Source organism: Macrobrachium rosenbergii, chromosome 13 (assembly GCF_040412425.1).
Source record: "Macrobrachium rosenbergii isolate ZJJX-2024 chromosome 13, ASM4041242v1, whole genome shotgun sequence".
Classification (NCBI taxonomy): domain Eukaryota; kingdom Metazoa; phylum Arthropoda; class Malacostraca; order Decapoda; family Palaemonidae; genus Macrobrachium; species Macrobrachium rosenbergii.
In genome coordinates, this window is record NC_089753.1 from 53301569 (window position 1) to 53319246 (window position 17678).

The window sequence follows — 17678 nt, forward strand, 5'->3', positions numbered from 1 at the left end:
GAGCTAAAAATATCATAAAGAGCAAGCAGAGGTAGATTAATAGTGCCCAAAACTATACCAGGAAAACTAAGGAAAACACAGGACATTAATCTTATGCACCAGCATCAATAATGCATCCATTATTCAGTGCATTACCAGTTCATCTGAGGAACATATCAGGAGTGAGCATAGATGTGTTTAAGAATAAGCTCAACAGATATCTAAGCTGCATCCCAGACCATCCAAGATTGGAAGATGCAAAATATACCAAAAGATGCATTAGCAATTCTCTTGTAGACATCAGAGGTGCCTCTCTGGGGCAACCCTGAACGAACTGTAAGGTCTGTAAGGTAAGGTATCTCTCTCTCTCTCTCTCTCTCTCTCTCTCTCTCTCTCTCTCTCTCTCTCTCTCTCTCTCTCCTCCTCCTCCTCTAACACCCCCTCTACTCTCTCTCTCACTTCCTCTCAAAGTACCCGTTCTTGGTCTGAAGACGCATTCGTTCTTCGGCCTAAATAATCAACCCGATTTCACGCATATAACAAATGACCAGCAAGTGATCTATAGCTAGAAGTGTTCGTGAACTGTCGGTGATTAGATTAAAGTCAGAATAGCATTATAAAGCGTCGACTGAAGTGTTTTTTTTCGAGTGAAATATTAAAATTGAGCATCATGGAAGCGTCTAGCAACAACAGCAGTAAAAGATGAAGAAATCTTGCCTGCCTTGCAAATTACCAATATGATGACTTGGCAAGCAGGGAGCTGGGGTGTCTTATTGTTGAGATCAATAACAACTCCAACAAAAAAGATGCAAAATCATACACAGACATAGTGAAAGGATATGATCCTTCAAGCTGGAACAAGTCAGCAGAAAACATAATGAAAATAATTGAAGGAATACCAAAGAAAGTCCAAGTGATCAAGAGACTTATAAAGAAAATTTACATCAATCAACACATTCCAACAAAGAAAATGAACAAGGTGAATATGGTGAATATACTGATTGATGCAATAGGAAAACGAATGCCTAAAGCATGCAATCTATGTAATGTGTGGTATAGCATGGTAAATCCACAAAACCTGATAAGGAAATGCTATGCATGCCATGTACCAACTCACCCTACATGCACAGAAACAGCAAAATGAAAAAAAGGACACAAAAGCATTTTGCTCAACATGTCTAATATGGATAGACAATGTTATTAAGTCAAGACTTAATAAACAAATAGTGGAGGATGAAGAAAATGATGAAGAGGAAGAAGAGGAAAATGAAAAAGAAGAAGAAAACAAGATTGAAGAGACAGAAAACAATAATGAAAACAAAGAACAGGATAAGAATATGGATGCAGAGAAACTCATAGACTCTACATATGAGGCAATACAACAGCATACATACGAAGAAATAAACTATGACATGACAACCCAAAATAAAATCCCAAAGAGGTTGTACTCCGGATACATACTGACGGGAAAGAGCGAGAAAAAAAGAAAAGAAAAGAAAGACATAGTCTGCACTCTTTTGAAAAGAGGGAATTGCAGATTCAGTGAAAGATGTCACTACAAACATCCCAAGATATGTCACAACTATGAGATTTATGGCAAATGTACATATCTAGATGGCTATGAAATTGAATGCAGCGATCTACATCCAAAAATATGCAGAAACTTGAGAGAAGAAAAAGGGTGTAGATTCAACAAAGTGTAAGTATATGCATCCTGCAGCCATGAAGAACGAAAATCAAAATCAAATACATATCAAAAATCAAAGTAAAAATGAAGCAAATAAAGAAAGGAATAAAGACTATGAGACGAAGGAAAAAAGCAAGCCAACACCACGTTATGAAATGTCAGCATCACGATATGAGGCATCAGCACCCAAGTACAGTAGTACAGTGCAAGGATGCAATGTATCTATGATGCAAAGGGATGGTGCAGATATGAAGATAGATGCAGGTACAAACACAAAATTAATAAATATGAAGATGAAAGATCAACTATATTGGAAAAGTTGGATTTTTTAATGTTTGAATTTATGGAAATGAAGAAAAAAAACAACATATCAGAACAAGAAAGAGACATAGGAAAATCCTTATTATTACCCATATTAGATAATGGGGATAACACGCAAACCATCATAGTGATGAATGCACAGGGTTTAGTTTCGAGTAACTCAAAAAGAAAAATAGAGTTCTTAGAAGAACTAACCCAAACTGAAAAAATAGATGTAATGAATATAAGTGAAACCTGGTACTCCCAAGGGACTGGTAATGATGATCAGATAAAAGGTTTCCAAACTTACAGATCAGATAGAAAAAATAGGAACCAAGGGGGAACCGCGATATATGGGAGAGACGTAAATCAAGGAAAAATCTGTGAGAAATATAGTAACACAGAATGTGAATTAATAGCGTTAGAATATGAATTTGAAAAATTAGTAAACATTGTAATATACAGACCCCTAATACTAAAGAGTTTGACATAATAATAGACAAATTAGATGGTATATGTAAAAATCACAAAGAATGGAATATACGCCTATCTGGAGGCTTTAGCTTTCCTTTCATAGATTGGAAAGAACGAATAAGAAATTGTGGTTGTATTTATACATATAAAAAAGAGAGTAATAGTAGCGCAGCAGATAAGAGGCAATTTGAAAAGCTATTAGATATACTACTAGAACATAACATCCAGCAAATAAATCACCTGCCAACAAGAAAGGATAATATTTTAGACCTAGTATTTGTGAACGAGGTGAATTATGTTGAAGATCTAATAGTATATAATATGAGTATTTCAGACCATAATGTCACAGAATTAACAGTCCATTCCAAACCAAGTGAAAACAGATATAAGCAAGAGATGAAAAAGTGGGAAGGATATGGAAAATACAATTTCTATAGTAAAAATATAAAATGGTCAGAAATAAATGAAGAATTAAAGACTGGGAAAACATATTCGCAAGTGATATTATACAGGTAAATATGGAAATATTATATAAATATATGAGAAAATAGTGGATAAATATATACGGAAGAAGAAAAGTAAACATCAGTCATGCATACCAAGAGACAGAAGGATCCTGTTCCAGAAAATCAGAAAGTGGAAAAAAGCTCTTGCAAAAGAAAAGAATGCATGGAAAGTGATGGAACTAAAAAGTAAGATAGAAAATGCAGAACAAAAGATTATACAATCAGAAGAAAATGAAAAATGGGACCTAGAAGAAAAGACCCTACAAAATATCAAGCAAAACCCCAAAATTTTTTACTCATATGCAAAAAGATGAATAAAAGAAGAGTAGAAATAGGCCCTCTAAGAATTGAAGGGTGATTAACGAATTAAAAAAAGGAAATATGCAACATATTAGTAGAAAGATATAAGAGTGAATTTACACCTAGAATTGATAATGAAGATAATGATACAGAAATAAGAGATGAAAATAGTGAATATTTATTGGACATAGATATTAATGAAGCCAATATTGTGCAGGCCATTAATGAAATTAAAAATGGATCAGCAGCAGGACCAGACAGCTTCCCTGCCATTTTATTAAAGAAAGTGGTTCATTCAATCGCAAAGCTGCTCGCAATATTTTCAAAAGTGGATCAAGACTAGAGGCAAGTAATTATAGGCCTGTGAGTCTGACATCTCATATTATGAAAGTGTATGAAAGGGTAATGAAGAGAAATATAATGAAACATTTAATGAAAAATAGTTTGTTTAATATAGGACAAAATAGTTTTGTACCCGGAAAAAGTACACAAACCCAACTGTTAGTCCACCATGAAAGCGTATATAAAAATATGATAAACAAAAAAGATACAGATGTGGTTTACCTAGACTTTGCAAAAGCTTTTGACAAGGTAGACCATAATATATTAGCGAAAAAAATTAGAAAACATAATATTGTGGACAAAGTAGGAAGATTGATAAAAGAATTTCTGCAAAACAGAAAACAGATAGTGATTGCAAACGACGAGAAATCGGATGAAGCTAAGGTAATATCCAGTGTGCCACAAGGTACAGTGTTAGCTGCATTGCTGTTTGTTATTATGATTCCAGACATAGACAGTAATGTTAAGGACTCGGTGGTGAGAAGTTTCACCGATGACACAAGAATAAGTAGAGAAATTACTTGTGATGAAGATAGGAACTTGCTATAAAGAGACCTAAACAAAATATATGAATGGGCAGAGGTAAAAAGGATGGTATTTAACTCTGATAAATATGAATCAATAAATTATGGTGATAAAAAATGAATGCTATATGCATATAGAGGACCTAATAATGAGACAAGCACATATAAGGAAGCAGTTGAAGACCTTGGTGTGATGTTGAATAGGAATATGTTATGCAATGATCAAATAGCAATACTATTGGCAAAATGCAAAGCAAAAATAGGAATGTTGTTCCAGCACTTCAAAACAAGAAAAGCCAAACACATGGTTATGCTTTATAAAACGTATGTATGTAGTCCACTTGAATATTGCAATATAATATGGTACCCACACTACCAAAAGGATATTGCACAAATAGAGAGTGTACAAAGGTCCTTTACAGCTAGAATAGAAGACTACTGGGAAAGACTACAATTCTTAAATCTATATAGTCTCAAAAGGAGAAGAGAACGCAACATGATAATACAGGCATGGAAACAGATAGAAGGAATTACCGAAAACATCATGGAGCTAAAAATATCAGAAAGAGCAAGCAGAGGTAGATTAATAGTGCCCAAAACTATACCAGATAAACTAAGAAAAGGACACAGGACATTAATCCACCATGCACCAGCATCGATAATGCAGCATCTATTCAATGCGTTACCAGCTCATCTGAGGAACACATCAGGAGTGAGCATAGATGTGTTTAAGAATAAGCTCGACAAATATCTAAGATGCATCCCAGACCATCCAAGATTAGAAGATGAAAAATATACCGGAAGATGCATTAGCAATTCTCTGGTAGACATCAGTAAGGTCTGTAAGGTAAGGTCTCCCTCTCACCCACTCTCTCTCTCTCACTCACTCTCTCTCTCTCACTCACTCTCTCTCTCTCACTCACTCTCTTCCTTTCGTGATAAGATAGTTGTTTCAATCACATTGCTCAGCATTTTTGACATTTTATATTTCACCCTTTCTCACCCCTCATTCCTATTGGGCTGAACTTATAATTAAAGGGCATCAGGACTGTTACTTTTCATCTCAGAGACCTCAAACACTATGGATTAGACAATAATATCTCATTCTTGACATTTTATTTTTCACCCCTTCTCACCCCATTCCTATCAGGGCTGAACTTCGACTTAAGGGCATCGGGAGTGTCACCATTCATCTCAGCGACCTCAAAAACTATGGATTAAACACTAATATCTGTTGTTTTCGGTTATTTTTATATGTTGCCCCCTTCCCACCCACCCCCCTATGGTGCCAGTGATGTCTTACCCCCAAAGTATTTTTTTCCAGATATTAAGTTGTATGTATACCGAAATGAGATATGATGAACCTGTAGAGTTTATTAAACTACTAAGTCTATGGGAAGAACCAGCCCCATTTCAGGAAAGCCCTTCCCACCCCCACCCCCTTTGGTGCCCTTTGGTGTAGTGATGTCTTACCCCCACAGTACTCTTTTCTAGATAGTAAGTCATATTATACCAAGTTTAGTTGAAATTGCTCTATGCATTTCAGAGTTATCCCAGGCCATACACACACACACACATGCATACATACATATATCCATGTTTATGTATGTAGATATATGTATTATATATATACTTAATATTGTATATATATAATATATATATATATATATATATATATATATATATATATATATATATATATATATAATACATAACATATATATATTTCTTCGTTTTAACATGCTTTTTTCCCATTTTTATATGGGGTAAGCATTTATGCCCTCTTTTGAAGGACTTTGATTTGGCGGTGGGGTAGGCCATAGCCTCGATCGGCTGCCCTGCCTGACATCGCTATTAGACCCCGGTAACGAATGTGAACATTTATTGTACCAAATCCCCATAATAAATAGCAGCGAGGAGAACTGGGCGGGTAGGTCAACAGTTCGAGACGTGTGAGGTGTATGTTATGTTTTTAGAAGATGTTGGAGTGGCTTTGTTTATGTGTGCATTAGTCTGTAACACCCATTTGCTTTCAGCAAACCTATCCGTTGATTACATACGTAATCCCGGGGTGTCTACAGATAGCAAAATGTCTGCCTTCTCAGATACTGCTTGGGATTGAACCTTAGCCACAGACTTCTATGAAGTCTGATGAGCCATATTATCCACATAATATATATATATACTGGTACATATATAATAATAAATATGAGTATATATAATACATATATATATACATATATATATATATATATGCTAGAAGTATCACTACTTCACAGCCCTCTACGCTTCCTTTTAGGAAGACTACACAGAAAGCTAGAAAAACACATCTTAAAGACATTCCCTGTTAATTAACATTTGGAAATTAAATTAAATTCGTCAGGGTCAGTCGTCCCACTCGCTAAGCCTCCCCAAAGTGCTTACCTTAGCCTCCCCAAAGCGCTTACCTTAGTCTGTTTTATGACTTTACTGGCCAAAATACTCCTCTTCCCAGACAGAATCCTTCCTTCCCAGGTGACCACATGAATTGTCTGCAGTAGAAACTAACGGGAATCGCCCTCGACAGACAACACCTAAATTGCCCCGGGCGGCAAACACCAGCAGGAACCAGAGGTCATATGAGGCCGACCTGGGGTCAACAAGGATAGAAGCTGACAGATCACTGACCCAGTGACACGCCGCTGTGTGGTATCCTGTCACCGAGCAACCACTCACCTCTTTGTCTGGCAAATCACCTGCAATCCAAGTGTTACCTTAAAGTGGCATGTGTAAAGTCCCACGCATCCGAGAACCCATTTACTGTACTGTACTCTGCAACCGAGGATCTTCACGGTTGTGTGGTGGGAAGTGTTCACTCATTTATCTTATACTCTTATCTCATTTCGTTTCCTTTTCCCCTTGACTTGTACTTAGACCCTGAACATTGTCGGTAGTCATTTATCAGTGTTAAAGAATAATTTGACTGAACATAACTTTACATCAGCTCCTCAAGCCTTCAGCATCCTTTTGCAAAGATTATTCTGTGTTTTGTCTTAACAAGAGATCATGTTCCTTTCTCCATACATTGCAGAAAGGGTGTGTGAACCGCTGTAGAACCATGTGTGAACCGCTATAGATTCATATCTCCACCACTATGCCCTTACGTCCATCAATCAAGTTATTCCGGAATTTTCATTCATCATATTTCATTCCATATTCAGTGGCACTCTTAATCTTTTCAATTGTATAATTTAGCTTGAAAGGTACCAAGAGCCCCGCATATACGGCTCTTTGTAATTGATTCTTCTGATTAATGTAAATACATTTAATTAATTTAGACCTGAAATTTCTCTACTAGGTCCTTCCATTACTTGACATATAATTCACCTAAAATTCATTCTTGTACGTACGTGTTGGTCCCCAGTTAGATGTGTCAACTTCAAAGGTAAGAAATTGCAGATCAATCAATATATACATACATACATACATACATACATACATACATACATACATACATACATACATACATACATACATACATACATACATACATACATACATACTTCAGTTCGGACCACGAACACTGGGTGAGTTTAAACAGAACGTGTCAAACTGTATTTCTACTGTGAATGATACTGAAGTTTGGAACAAAACTGCTGTAATTTTAAGACGAGTGGGCTCTAAGAAACAAGTTACTTACAAAATTCCTGGATTTTCATTCATCATATTTCATTCCATATTCAGTGGCACTCTTAATCTTTTCAACTGTATAATTTAGCTTGAAAGGTACATATACGGCTCTTTGTAATTGATTCTTCTGATTAATGTAAATACATTTAATTAATTTAGACCTGAAATTTCTCTACTAGGTCCTTCCATTACTTGACATATAATTCTCTAAAATTCATTCTTGTACGTACGTGTTGGTCCCCAGTTCTGTCAACTTCAAAGGTAAGAAATTGAGATCAATCAATATATTATATATATATATATATATATATATATATATATATATATATATATATATATATATATTATAATATATACATACATACATACATACATACTTCAGTTCGGCGAACACTAGGGAGTTTAAACAGAACGTGTCAAACTGTATTTCTACTGTGAATGATACTAAAGTTTGGAACAAAACTGCTGTAATTTTAAGACGAGTGGGCTCTAAAAAACAAGTTACTTACAAAGACTTGAACCATCCATCCAAATAACCCAAATACACGGCCATGCCTTCCAATAATAGTTTACAGAAATCTCAAAGGCATTAGATGGGGTAGTGGTGACAGTAGAGAATAAAACCCAGAAACTTCATTATTTTGTCGAGACTGGCTAATCAACCTACAATGAGTTTTGCATAACTTTTTTTAAAGCAGAGCATAGGTCTCTTTCAAAAAATCCTAATTAGATTTATTTTCAAATTTCTTTGAGAAAATTAGTTGGTTCTAATGCAATTTAAATATGGAAGTTATTTCTCTGAAGACCTGCCTCTTACGCAATACGAAAACAGTGTAGCAAACTGCTAAGTGTAATGGCAGACCAAAGGATTATATCTGGAATTCCAAACAGTAAATGACTAAACTCATAAAGTATTGCTAAGGCAAATGGCAAATGCCGATGAATTAAAATTACTTCGGAGTCATCCAAGCTGATAATGTCTGATGCAAAGAGAGAGCATTTCAACTGAAACGATGCACAATATTATGTTGTGAATGGTTGGCCAAAGCGTGCCCTGATAATTCTGATGTTCACTTTCGAAGCCTGAGAGATTTTTCCATAGAACGCGAAGGTCTTATCAGAAGCACCAGAGGACCATTTGGATTAGTTAAAACAGAGATTGAAGCATCCCGCTATGCTTGGAGGACTAGATGTGATGATGACCTAAAGTAAATTAGTATATGTTATACGCCATCACTAATTCCTTTGGTTAATGGCCGTTATCGTTCTCCTTAAAAACCTAATTCTGTATTAAAAGATCAAATATCAAAATGCAAAAACTATATATTAGTTGTTTAATGGAGCGATATATCTTACTAAGTTAATCCCTGTTCCTACCCCTCAAGTCTCAATTTTAAAAGCCTACAAAATTTATACGTACATTACCATTCTACCTTGAGAACGCAGTCTACGGACTAACTGTCCTAATAATGAACCATAAAATCGCATACTATTCTTTACATTACAAAAAATTGCTAACTCTGAAGAAACAAGAATTAACAAATTATATTCCCCGAAAAAGTACAACTTAATCAAGCTTCCTTGGCTAAGAAATTGAAAATCCTTTTTAAGATAAAGTGAAATGAACATAATCCATAGCTTTACTTATATCCACAGCTCTACTTGCTTAAGGAAAAAATAAATGTCTCATAACGAAAGCACAAAAAAGAGCAACACTTCACCCATTTTCTGGCGAAGGACTCGCGCATAATCCTCATCATAAAAAGCTTTCATACCTCTTCACAGGCGTCCATTCATATCGTTCATCGGTATCGTCCCTTTACTACAAAGCCTAAGGGGTCTCATTATTTTCCAGTAGAAGATCGCATCATTACACCGACATCATTGCATAGCATACGGGACTCAAGTAACATTTTCCTGGGTCGATGGTCATCTAGGAATTTTCGGGAAGCTATATATGAGAGAGAGAGAGAGAGAGAGAGAGAGAGAGAGAGAGAGAGAGAGAGAGAGAGAGAGAGAGAGAGATGTGACTTCGTTTTATATATTTCACTGTTAAGTTTTCGTCATAGAAAATGGTGAACCTTACCTCTGTTTACCACTAAGAAAATATGTAGAATTTTCCTTTATCTAATGTTAAAACATCTAATGTTAAAACAAAGGGGTTCTCTGGCTCAAACATTAATTCACAACATTTTTGGATAAACTACTAATAAATATTATGAAAACATCATAAATTTGAAAATAATTGGTCACCCTACATTTTTTCATTATACAACTGATACGAAGTAGAAATACGACAAACACTATCTATCATTCAGCACGAATTAGGCAACCGTAAGAGTTTTCTTTTCACTAATAGTTTTATCTTCTTACAAGAGGCATGTAAGTGCCAAGACATTTCGACCAATTGACAGAATATTGCCTTTCTTCAGCAACCCAAATTGAATTGCTTTCTGCTTCCACGCGAATGATGGCTGCATGACAGAATGTTAATTTTCGTTCTGCATTTCGGAATTCGAAGTCAAAAGTCAAACTGCTATTCACTTATAGCTTTTTTTCTAGGGAAAGCGTCACAAGGTAATAAAATCTTAAATCTGACAAGGAGTTGGCAATCAAATGAGAAGCGGGTTTCTCTATGTTAGGCGAGACTAAAGCTGTCTATTCAATACAGGCATTAAATTGCATTCACTTCCGAGATTCCCTATTTATTAAGAAAGAGGATCAAGTTCTACATGTTTTAAAAGACAGCGACCAATTTTTTAGCAATATTTATATTTATATTTCAATGCAGAGGCCGGTTGGGCAGACAATGTGACGATCTTCCACAGCTCAATACCGAAGACGGCGGTAAGAATTAATGGGAGGGAAAGAGCGGGTGGCTTGACACGCACAAAGAACAGAGAACGGAAAAAAAATGGAATCACGAAAATTCCGATAGTAATGCTTTCAATATCAATAAAACAGGTTCTGGATACCTTACTTGCATCCCAGTTGAAATGAGCCTAAGTTGGATTCAGGAGCTTGGTTACTTATCTGTCAGAAAGCCTTTGACTGGACTTAACAAAAATTGAGTGAGAGAAGTCTCCTCAGGTAAAACGACAGTATCTTGTACAGAAATGGATAAATATCACACAAGTCTTAAGGCGTTGCTTAACAGATATGGTTGCGTTTCCTTACAGCAAAGCCGACTTTATACCAGCACCGGCACTTGCTCACGCCAGCAGCCCATCAAGTCTTAGCAAAAAACACTTACATAAACTTAGAAAGCACTTCCACCTTTATAAAAGCAGAATTAGCCAGACTTTTTATGTGGTGATCATTATCAAATGTATGTTGACATACTCGTGACAAGATAGAGAATCTCTAAAGCTCAGTTATTGGTCAAAACATGACAATTCTTCGAATAGATCTGCTATATCACAGAAGAAATACTGACATTGCCTTAATTAGTGAAGTAGCAGGGCAATTCCAGATTTACAGTAAAACTAATGTACAACAACATTCACTTACACACACACACACACACATATATATATATATATATATATATATATATATATATATATATATATATATATATATATATATATATATATATATATATATATATATATATATGAAATTTTTATCACACCATGATTTATATATACAATCATGAAGCTACAAATGTCGCTTAATATCAAATTCACGCTACCGCGGGAATATCTCCGATGGAGAATTATCACCGAAGGGGAATTTATATAAGTGATAAATGGATTGGTCCCGGCGGTACCAGTCCATTTATCACTTATATAAATTCCCTTCGGTGACAATTCTCCATTGAGATATTCATTATAGCGTGAATTTGATATTATTGACATTTGTAACTTCATGATTATATATATATATATATATATATATATATATATATATATATATATATATATATATATATATATATATATATATATATATATATTGTAAAGAGTAGCGCAAAAATCCGCTAGAAACTCTTCTCCTTCCCTGCTTTGGGTTGGTTTGAACCTTTGAAGGTCGGGGAAATAAGGGCTCAGAGAAAATATAATAGTTTGGGGACAGTAAACTGGCTTTGCACTGTTTTCTTTGGTACAGGGAAAGAAAATCGTTTTCTATGATATATCCGGGTCGGCGATCTGGGTCAGGACATCGCCCCCTACCCCTGTCCAGAAGCAATAAAAGGTCAGGGCCAGGATAGCTCTCCCTCACACGCGCTAGCTAGTTTAAGCCAAGCAGTCACGCCTCTCGGGCCGTTGCCCCTGCCCTCCTCTTCCGCTCGCCGCCACGTGGATCCCATCGCCGCCCTGTGTGCCCCGTGTTCCATTCCACGTGGCCTTAGAAGACTGCAAGGGGGATTGCAAGTCTCCCAAACGCGAGCTGACATTAAACGGCGGCCTTTTCATCATCCCAAGGGCGCCCTTTTTCCGCCCCAATCTACGACTTGAAGAAATACCTTGGAGAGGGAGGCTACCATTTGTCCACGCTTCCACACGTGTTTCTCGGCAGAAGACGTCGTCATCCCTGCGCCCCTACAAATGTGGTAATGTACCCAAAACGAGTTGCTAGTCACGATTACTTAGCCCTTTTGCATTTATTAATCTCTGGGCCTATAACTTTGTGTTCCCTGATATTCCTTGGTTCAAGCCAGGCCCACGTGTTCACAGCTTCTTTCCTCTGAGTCACAAGTAACGCCTCGGGGAGTCCTTGGCGCCTTCAGTGCACCCCCGAGTAATTCAATCCCCAAATTCCAGCATTAGATGTGTAACGTGGGTCCAAATATCGTTTCAGAAAGACGCCTGTAGCAGAATTATCCTTGGTCCGTGTTCCTGGCATTCCAAGCTCCCCCTTCGGGAGGACTTCTACAGCAGTAATTTACCGTATTTTCAGTTAATTTTCCTTTTGACCTTGTGTGCTATCAAATATAACTATTTTTATATCCACATGTTTCACGCACTTCCCTAGTGAAGAGCCCTCCGCTCCGTGTACTTTTTTTTTGTTTGTGTTTTATATGTCCTGGGTATCTTACAAGGCCATTTTCGAGTAAAAGTAATAATTGTGGAGTCATAAGATCCACCTGCACCAGGAAACATATAAAAATGGCGACCTGACCAGTGATTCTCCCGTAATGATTGCATCCCCCCTCTTCCCCTTTGTTGTTTGTGTTGCAATTTGTGAAATCAGCAATTAGCTCAGCTAAGCTGGATACGAGACAGATTACGAACCTTTGAAAAGCCAGCGCAACAGGCCAAGGAAATTCTGTGTAAGTAAAACTGTGTTTATTTAGCGTAGGACGCTATAGAAAACGTGACTAGTCCTAGGAATTTTTTTTTTATAGTAGGGCGCATGTCCGAGGAAAACGAGAGAGAGAATCGCCGAAAACTTAGCTTTGGAAGCCTTTGCACGCGGCTTGCATGCCATTCAATTAGGTTATACAGGTGATAAATCATTAAAGGAATAGTGCGCATATTCCTCCTGTAGAAACGAGTGATTTCGAAACCGAATCATTAGATATAGGCGAGAGACCTCGACGTCAACCACGTGTTCGAAAGTCAGATTAGCATTGCTGACGCATTTTTACCCTCTCTCTCTCTCTCGTTTTAGAAATAGGAGCGAAAGCGTATATTATACGCCCAGGACGAAAAGGGTCAACAACCGTGTTTACGTCGTTCATTCATTTGGCGCAGACGGCCTTGACCGTCCATTCCGTGGCCCAGTTAGGAAAACATTTGTTTGTTTGATTTGCTTCGCTCTCCCAAATTGTTTGCATTATTGGGGGTCTGACATTATATGTTCTGTATTGTTCTGTTTTTTCTGTGGTTTTGTTTTGTGCTGTTACTACGGCTGCGTGTGTTGCCTATCTGTTGTGATTGTGGGATGGCCCCCCACCTAATTGTCCTTGAGAATAACACTTCTCCCATAAGTCATTAAAACTAGCGCCCTCGCTGATCAGACGTCGTTTGTGCGGAAATTCCCGGGCGCCTATATATTCTATTCTTGTCCCCAATAAATCCGTGTCGTCGGTCCGTTGGTGAGACCGATTCATTTTCCATTCAGTCCCCAAGTGAGCCCGTTTTGTCGGTAATTCGGGAGACCTAAATATATATCCCAATCTAGTCCCCAAGTAAGCCCGTTTGTCGTTACCTTGGGAGACCAATCATTGCTAATTCATCGTCCCCAATCAGCCCGCTCCGTCGGTAAACCGGGAGACCAATCATCGCTAATTCATCGTCCCCAATCAGCCCGCTTCGTCGGTACACCGGGAGACCAATCATTGCTAATTCATCGTCTCCCAATCAGCCCGCTTCGTCGGTAAATAGGGAGACCAATCATCGCTAATTCATCGTCCCCAATCAGCCCGCTTCGTCGGTAAATAGGGAGACCAATCATTGCTAATTCATCGTCCCCAAATCAGCCCGCTTCGTCGGTAAATCGGGAGACCAATCATCGCTAATTCATCGTCCCCAATCAGCCCGCTTCGTCGGTAAACCGGGAGACCAATTATTGCTAATTCATCGTCCCCAATCAGCCCGCTTCGTCGGTAAATCGGGAGACCAATCATTGCTAAATTCATCGTCCCCAATCAGCCCGCTTCGTCGGTAAATCGGGAGACCAATCATCGCTAATTCATCGTCCCCAATCAGCCCGTTTCGTCGGTAAATCGGGAGACCAATCATCCCTAATTCATCGTCCCCAATCAGCCCGTTTCGTCGGTAAATAGGGAGACCAATCATTGCTAAATTCATCGTCCCCAATCAGCCCGCTCCGTCGGTAAATCGGGAGACCAATCATTGCTAATTCATCGTCCCCAATCAGCCCGCTTCGTCGGTAAATAGGGAGACCAATCATTGCTAAATTCATCGTCCCCAATCAGCCCGCTTCGTCGGTAAATCGGGAGACCAATCATACGTCCTTTGAAAAAGGGTCCAAGATTCCACAGCTCTGGGAAATTAATTCTGTGTGCTACTAGCGTCCCCTCCCGCCTGCAAAATGTCGACAAGGTCTCAGCAGAGCGAGGATTTCAAGTTCTTCATGTCCTCAGGAAGGAACTCGGCCTTTCCGGGAGAGAACTAAGAGACTGGGTACAGGAGAGGATGGACGCCATACAGGCAGAACGACAGGCTCAGGAGAGACGAGAAGAAGCCGCAAGGCAGGAACGAGAAGCAGAAAGACAGGCTCAGGAGAGACGAGAAGCAGCAGAGAGACAGGAAAGGGACAAGCAGCGTGCCCATGAACTCGCCATGCTGCAACAGAGTGGCCCTTCGCCTCCCCTGCCCCCAGGGGATGAGTGCCTTCAGCCAGGCTCTCGCCTGCATGCCGAAGTGGACGGAGGCCGAGCCCGAGGTGTGGCTCGACAGCGCCGAGACAGTTTTAAAGGCCTGCCCCTGAGTGCAGCCGAACTCTCCCTGGTGTTGGGCAAGTTCCTTGGAGGAAGGCCTTGATTGCCTACATAGCCCTCCCGCCGGAGGAGCAGGAAAATTGGGAGGTCGTACGCCAGACTATCGCAAAGGCGCACGAGATAACCCCTGAACGCTGGAGGAGGCGCTGGCGAGGGCAAGTGAAAGAAGCCAACCAGACCTGGGCAGACTGGGCCTACCAGTCCGAGCGTGCCCGTGCCAAATGGTTCGAGTCCGTGGGGGTTACGACCCTCAACGAGGCAATCGAACAGATAAAAATAGAGAACTTCCTACTCTACACCCCGCCGGCCCTCGCCACGCACATCGCCGAGAAGGAGCCCCCCACCTTAGCTGATTGCTGCCGAATAGCGGATCTATGGGACACCCATCACCCCAGGAGAGCTCGCTGCAGCGCAAAATTACGCCACCCCGCCTACCTATCAGGTGCCCCTCCGCCGAAGAATGGGCAATCACAGAAGCCCATCGTGTGCGGGTTCTGTAAAAAAGATCGGGCATGCCAAGGAGCAATGTCGCAGTAAACCACCCGTCTCTCTCTCCCGGACAGCCCCTGATAAGTCGCCTCGCCCTCTGCCGGGCAGTGCGAAGAGATTTCAGCCAAACCTTTTGCACGGCGTGCAAGGTTTATGGCCACTCTTCCTCATGGGCAAAATGCCCTAGAAATAATAAGGCAGGAACTCCCGCCGTCGCCCTGGCAGTAACGAATCCCGAGTCCTCAGGCCCTCCTGCCGAGGGTCCCATCTATGTGGCACCTCCTCGAGGTAAATACTCAGCACGCCAGGTCAAGGCATTTGACGACCTGGCGCACAAATTTCCCTCATAAGGAGGGACAAAGTTCCCTATGGAGCTATAATAGACCGACGCAAGCTCGTCACCATTGAGGGCATTAACAATTTTAAAATGATCCTCCCTACGGTCCAACTGAGGGTCACCTGACCCCACAGAGCCAGGACCCTTCGTCTCGCCAGAAGCGAACACATTCCAGGAGACTATGACGTCCTCCTGGGCCAAGACTTTACGTCCCATTTCAAGCCACCACCATTCCGGGGTCCCCATTCCCCAATAAATCATCCAAATCCGAGTCAAGTGCCCGGCACGGCATCCGTGCCAGTGCCGAGGCCTCAGCCAGACCTCCCTTCAGGAGAATCTCGGCCTTCAGCTCCTCTGCCAGTGCCCCTTCGGCGCACTGAGCAGTGCCAGTCTCCGTCCGTCCAGACAGACGAGACCACAACCACATCGCCACCAGCGCCAGTGCCAATGTCAGTGCCTGAGCTGGTCACCCCTGCAAGCAAGTCGACCCCGCCCCCTCCGGCCGTCCCCTCTCTCTCGCCGCCCGCCGCAGATTCTTCCGCGAGTCATGATTCTGCCCCGCCTTCCTGGGCCGATGAACTCTGCGATCTGCGCCGGTTAATGTCCGAGATGGCGAACAAAATTCCTGGGTCAGTTGTCGCAGCAGCTGACCCAGATGGCACCCCTTGCCGCCCCTTTGGCCTCGGGCCTCCGATTCCCGGCCAAGGACAACGGTCCAAGGAGGAGAGGTTCATGGCGGCGGAGTTACCACGGGTGTGGGCGATCGCAGGTAGTCCACAAGGAGCCCCGAGCTCTTCTGGCCCCTGTGTAAACTTGGCATAGGTCCCCCATCTTCATCTCTTGAACGTCTTGCCACCTTTCATCCAGGAGAGGATGTCAAGGCCTTCCGCTATCTTCTTCCTTTCCTTTGGAATTTCTATCCTCATCCTTCTCTATCGATCTTTCCTTCACACTTTCCCTTACTTACCACCGCAAGCGGCAGTTAATATATGGGATATCATCCCTTTTGAAATGTATAAATAATTTTATTTTGAAGCAGTAAGAGAGACAGAGTGGGAAGTGGCACGCCCTTACGCCCGTCCTTTGGCACAAGGCAGGCGTGTCAACTCTTCCTGAAGGGGTCGCGCCCTTTGGGTTTCTTTCCCCGCCCTTGGGCTGAGAGTTAGCTCTGACCGTCGTCTGTTGGCGACGGAAGTTAGATAAAGAAGTAAATCATAAATACCTCACTCTGTTATCCTTTATTTTTTACGTATATTATTTACTTTTGCATTTAATCTTTTCTCATTTTTTTTTTTAACGAATCTCGAGGCACAAGACTCCTGCCCTTACGAATTTTAACGTTGCCTTTTTAATCGTCATGGTGCGGCCCGCCCTTTAGTATGAAGTAATATCCTTCGTTGTTGTTCTGTGTAGTTTCCTTTATTTTTATTTACATTTTTTTTTTTTTTAGTATTCATGTGGAGAATGTTATCCTTGTCCATTTTCCCTTCATTTGTTTATCCTCCCATTCATAAGTCGAGTAGTCTATTTTTAGCTTACACCCGAGTTGTAAGCTGCAGACGTAAAAATTTAGCGTCATTTAAGTTGGCGAGTTAAAACCCGCGAATAATCTCTTTGCCTCACAGCTGTCAAGTTCTTGCCCCTTCAGATTAGCGTTCGT